Raw genomic sequence first — 6391 nt, 5'->3', positions numbered from 1 at the left:
TAGGCACAAACATCTTCGTCTCATCGTTTGTGATTCCACAATATCTTGTTTCTCTACCATACGGTTAAGATTATTGTGAGGTGATTGATATTACTTGGTTGTTGTTTATAAGTCCGGTGTATCAATTGGTTCATGTTCACCTTGATTTATCAAAAGACGGAACAAAACTCATAGGTATATCTGTGGGAGACAGATTTATCTATTCAATAGACTTTTCTGTGTGAGACAAATTGGTTTATCAATTCTTCGACTTTGGGTCGTAGCAACTCTTAGTTGTGGGTGAGATCATCTAAGGGAATCAAGTGCGCAGAATCCGGCATGGTTCTAGAAGCGTAAGGAATGCGACTGTACCTTGATCAATGTGAGATTGGTTACGGCTCAACTGCATTCCAGACCGAAGTTAACTTTGAGTAGGTTAGTGTCTGTAACGGCTTAATACAGTGTGGTGATCAAATCTGGACTAGGTCTCAGATTTTTTCTGCATTTGCGCTTTCCTGATTAACAAAATCTATGGTGTATGTATTATTTCTTTTCCGCATTATATTTGTTTACATAATTGAAATATCACAGGTTGTGCGTAAGTTCAATCAATTGTGAATCCAACCTTTGATTAAATTGATTGACACTTGGATATTGGTTTTTGATACCTCCCAAGTTATTTCTTATATCCAATCGAGCTCGCAAATTCCTATTTGTTTGATTATGTATTAAATTGAGAAATAGAGATATAACTCTTGGATATATTTTTCTAAGATTGAGTCTGTCTGTCTATTGATTCTCTTGGAAGTATATTAGAGTTTGTCCATAGATTGCTAAGAGAAATATTGGGTGTGGTTGTTAGACCCCCACTTTTTCAGTTTCCTCGTTAACAAAACTTCTGGTGTCCGTGTTATTTCTTTTCCGCATTATTGTGTATCTTTATAATTGAAATATCACAGGTTGTGCGTTAGTCAATCGAAGTAGATACATCCATCCTTGTTTCTTAGATACGACTTGATTGATACTTGGAAATTGATCTTATGAATCACTAAGTACTCTCACCCGGAAATCGGGTTCACGGTCTTGTTTCTGTAAACGTTCTGATTGTGAGAGATAGAAATATAACTCTGAATATTCTTTCTTGATTAAGATTTATTAAGTTGAACTCTCGGAATTATATTCGAGTCTGTCCACACGGGTTTCCTAAGAAAAAGTTCGTGGTGTATTTGATACCCCGCGTTTTCAATTATTTTAAAACTATATTTATTTAAATCCCTATAGATATTACTTATTCAGGCATCCTTATATTACCTTTATTTATTGGAATCAATGGACAAACCTCCTTGATATTTTACATCTCGGTGAGTATCGAAGTCAAGCGACACTAAGGTTTCAGATTACTCGTAGCCATGGGTTTGGGATAAGCCCTTTACAACACAAGTCGTGGGATTATTATGAGAATAAGAAATATGACATCGACAATCTCTAAGGCATACTCCATAGCCTACTTCAAGATATAAAGTCGAATGTCGGGTTAATGCTTTTGCAGAATTGGAATCATGATTTTAACTCGAGACTCAATGGAGAATTGAATAACACAACCTGCAAACTGACATTTAAAGAGAGGTTCCTATCGATTTATTCTAGAATGAGTTTTCGAACTAGTTCGTGAACTGGTTGAGTCTTTTATTTCCAATTTTTGGGTTAGTTGTATTTTAGGAAGGGGTTTTCTTACTGACTAATGTTCTTGGTGGCCAAGTTTATAACCTATTAAAATAGGTTTTGGGCTTTATAGAGAGGTTAAGATTTGAAAGAGATTTCTTGTAATAGGTTTTTTAGAGAAAGTTAAGGTTTCATGGTGAGTACAAATTGGTGAGGAATATAAGACAAGGAGATCGTCTCGCGTAATTATTTCAGTGTAACCAAGGTTTTGCTAGGATTCACATGAAGGTGTTTTACGTTGTAATCGTTTCTTCATAGTGGATTTGAGTTGGTGCGGATCAAAGTGGACGTGGACGTGGAAAATATATACACATTTTATATATTGTTGAACCACTATGAATCTTGTGTCTTGTGAGAACCTTATAATTTATTCTTATACTTGTGCTTGGTTTACTTATTATTCGTCATAACATTCCAAGATCTTAGTATTTTCGTGTTTTTAAGCAGTGAAAAAAAATCTATAAGTGATCGTTAAAGAAAATTCAATCACACTGGGGTGGATAGTCCATAGTCCTCCGACCTTTTATACTTTTAAAGAACTTCCTGCAGTTAAAGAGACTAAACTAAACGAAGTAAAAAAAAATTTAGCAATTGTTCAGTCTCTAAAGTAATTGTGCTGTGGCAACTCCTTTGATAATGAGATTGAAATTCATGAAATCACTATTAATAAGGTAACTCCTTTTATGCAATTGTACTGTAACGAGCCTCAAGCTCGTCAATGCTATTAGACCAGTCAAGAGACGACTAAGCCGCTAATGACTCGATTAATTAGAGACGAACGTAATTAATAGAAAGTTAATCTAACAACGATCTAGATACGAAACTAGAATCACTGGATAGGTCTTGAAGAGTTATGCACCTTGGACTACTCGAACGTGTCATTCAAACACCGGACGAAGAAGATATCAATGGCTTAGTATGAAGGGCAAATAACCATTTTATATCTAAACCTCATGGCTTCCCTTATCAATTCAATGGGTGCCTTTATAATTTTTGTTGCCTCATCACCACCCCACGTGTCGAAGAGAAGTCTTTTCTCTTATTCTTTTTATTTCTTCTTCTTTTTTTTTCTTCTATTTTCTTTTTCTTCTCTGTTTTCCTCTCCTTCTCTTTGTCGATCTCAGTTCAGAAGAATTGAGTTATTTTTGTGTGAGATAATCATAGAAAGTTAGGTAGTGGGATAAATTGAAGAAGATGATGTTAGAACTGAAGTTGGTTGAACTCGAGAGAAGAAGAAACTGATGTTGTTGTAGTTGAAATTAGGGTTTTGGGTTTGATTTCGAGTTCTAAGGTGAATCGATGGGTTAATTGGACTATTGATAGATGAAGATTATGAGGGTTGGTGTTTAATTGAAGTTTTGAAGCTGTTCTGGTGATTAATCATAAAACAGGTAAATTTAGGGTTTCAGTTTTGATTGATTTCTTTTATGAAATTAAGTTTTTTCTTGGTGAATTATTTCATGGGTTGTTGTTAATTGAGGCGCAGATTATAATATGAGGTTTGATTTTAATTTCTTAGGAAATTAGAGTTCACCCCGTTCTTCTTCAATTTGGAATTAAGGTTCCTGAGTTAGAGAATTTAGTTCTTTAGTAAGATGCAGATGTTGCTGGTAGAGATGAAGGTTGAATCACTGGTAGAGTTGTTGTTGCGGGGAATATATGTATGAACTGAGAAATGGTGTGTGGATGGTGTTTAAGTTTTAGTTATGAATTTCTAGGTTGAACTGCAGGTGATGATGCTTAGCTAGATAGTCTGAGTTAAGTTAGAGTCGCAATCCATGAGCTGTTGAGATGACAATATTGAACTTGTACTGAACTCAAGAAGTGAAGATGTATAAGAGATGCAGGTATGAACACATGAAGTCAATGAATTTGAAATGAATTGCAGATGTACAACATAAATGTTCTGTTGATGTTCATTGTGTTAAACTGATAAAGAGGAATTGATCTCAGTTGAGATAGTTTAAATTGAAAAGAAATAACATATGGGAGAAGGATGTTTGGAACAAAAATTGTTGCAAGAGGTGTTGATGATGTTGCTGCTGTGGTATTGTGGAGATACAAGGGATATGAAGCTACAATTACAATGAAGTAATGGCTTGGCAGTGTAACTATATTGAAGATTTAGGCTATGGAGTGAACTGGAGATGATTTTTTCAATGTGTTGGTGAATGCAGATGTTTATGTTGCTGTTGTGATGTTGTTCAGTTGTTAGTGTATTGAGATTGCACGTGTAGTGAACTGATGTTGGTGGTTGTGTATCGAGTTGGAAATAGTGGTGCATCTGAAGTTGCAGGTGATGTTATTTTCCACAGATTGATGACTGAGTATGAAGTTGGGGATTAAGGGTTATGTGGTTGCAAATATTGCAGGCTTGAAGTTGTTTGTGTCTTCAGTTGAAAGCAAGGACTTGATTGTGTTATTGCAATTAGAACTGTGGTTGAAATTTAGAGGAAATGTAATGAGATTAAGCCAGTGTGTGGAATTGGAGCTGCACATGGTTGTGGTTTAGGTTTGTTTGATCTACAGGGTTAATGCTTGTTGGTAATGAAGCAGAAATGAGGTTATGGTACTGTTATTGAACTGACAGAAGACTTTGAAGAATGTTTTGTGAACATATGAAGGCTGAACTGATGTTTTGGGTATATTTAAAGTTGAGTTGCACTATGTTTGTTTACTCCTGGATCATCTGAGTCGTCTGGATATGAGTCATCTGGATCTGAGTGAAATCACCTGACTCATCTGGATCTGACTCAATATGTTTGTTTTGAGTCAGATCTGACTCATCTGACTCAAAAAACGCGAGTCAGTGGTTTGGTCCTGTGAGTCAGGGGTATTTTGTTACCTGACTCAAATGGGTTCGAGTCAGGGGTTATGTCTGAGTCATTGGTCGAGTCAGATCTGACTCAAAATGCAAAACAAACGGTCTGACTGCTGACTCGGCCCGAGTCAGAGGTTGACTCAGATCCAGACGCCGAGTCAGCTGCAAACAAACAAGATGTTGGTGTATTGGAATTAAAATTAGAAATAATAATATTAGTAAATGAACTGAATCAAGGAAGGAATGTAGTATTAGTCTGAGTTGTGTATGTGTTTGTGTTTAATGCTTTAGTTTGTGGCATGGGCTAATGGCTCAGGCCTTTTGTTCTAGCCTAGCCAGTTGATAGTCTAGTCTGACTTGTCTGAGTCAGTTTATCTGCCTGAATCAGTCTTCTGACTGAGTTGACCCTGTAACCAGACTTGACCCGATTTGACTCAGTGAGTTAACTCGTTGACCTGATCTTGGACCAATTGACCATTTGACTTGACTAAAATTTGGACTTTGACTTAACCCTAGATGTTGACTGTTAGTTGACCTCGTTGACCGTTAGTGACTGTTAGTTGACCCAGTTTGACCAGGCCTTGTGTTATTGGGCCGAGCTTAGTGGCTTGGGCTCAGTGTCAGGTTTTCTTAGTCTGAGGATTTGGACCTCTTATGATCTGAGTTAGCTTTTGGTTCCTTCTACAAAGTTGTAGATATTCGCAAGACATATCTAATAGACTATAACCAATCTAATTAGATTAGTAAACCTTAGTTCTGTTAAAGATAGATAATGAAAAGGTATAGAACCATAAATGGGCTTAGAACCATTAGATAGTTCACTTAGCTTATAATTTGAGAAATGTATTAGATCATGTTATGAGTCTTGTGTGAGCCTTTTTGGATAATCTCTTAGAGTGCTTGTGTGATTAACCGTTACTCTTTATTAACAACGATCGATCTAAAGGATGAACTAGTGGATTGAGGATCTTAAAGTAGGAGTGGCTTGTCATCAATTCAGGTGGGAACTCTGTAACCTTCTTGTAATCACTGAGTTTTCTTTCTATCTGCGAGCATGATGTGCTTTTACTTTTTGAGAGCATATTTGTGTCTAATTGAATGGGTATGTGGTGTGATATGCGTTTTCTAATTTCCCTGCAAGGAGTGTCTGTGTATCCCCACAGCTTCTTGCTAAGTCAAGTAGCGCGAGATGTGCAATATTAGCTAGTAACGCGAGATGTGTGGTATTATTACATTTTATTTTATACCCTATTGGTGTCTTCAGTAGAGCGAGATGTGCAATATTATAAATGAATATATCTGGGGAAATTATGCAAGTGTTGTACTTTATTATTATATCTATATGAGATCTGTGATTGGTACGAAAGGTGTTGAATATTTTCCTAGATTTTTGTACTCAAATTGTTATGCTTATAATAGTTGTTAGTGATTACTTGAGAGCTATATGTTTTCATTTGGGCACCCTTTGGGATGATGTGCTCATTAGTTCCCACGTTAGTTTCAGTAATCAGAAGAAAAGGTGCACGTGAAGATATCTGTTTTCGTAGCGTAAAGTTTTAGCGATCCGGAGATGTATATTTATCTTTTATGTATGTACTATTTCTCTGTAAACAACACGTTATTATATTCATACCACTCGAGAGACTTTCATTTATATAATATCCGAGAGTTTGAGTTTTTCTATTAGCACTTTATGTAATTATGATTCTTAAAATCGATAATCTAGATTTGGTGCCTCAAATAGGTTATAATCCTATCAGCTAAGTAGGTGACTAGGTTGGGGCGTCACAGGTTGGTATCAGAGCTCACTATTAGATCTTACATGGGTGACAATAGGATTAGCCAGTGTGATTAAAGATATTTTTCGTG

General features: G+C 36.2%; 1 long non-coding RNA gene across 1 annotated transcript; it reads left to right on the top strand.

Annotated features, from left to right (window-relative positions):
- Positions 1–2792: 2792 nt before the first annotated feature.
- Positions 2793–4368, top strand: LOC113281173. Its single transcript, XR_003325956.1, has 2 exons — positions 2793–3092; positions 3221–4368. It is a non-coding gene; the product is annotated as an uncharacterized LOC113281173 (long non-coding RNA).
- Positions 4369–6391: the final 2023 nt, after the last annotated feature.

The sequence above is a fragment of the Papaver somniferum genome, chromosome 5, assembly GCF_003573695.1.
Source record: "Papaver somniferum cultivar HN1 chromosome 5, ASM357369v1, whole genome shotgun sequence".
Lineage (NCBI taxonomy): Eukaryota > Viridiplantae > Streptophyta > Magnoliopsida > Ranunculales > Papaveraceae > Papaver > Papaver somniferum.
The sequence above is the reverse complement of the archived record's forward strand: the minus strand, read 5'-3'. Positions and strand labels throughout refer to the sequence as shown.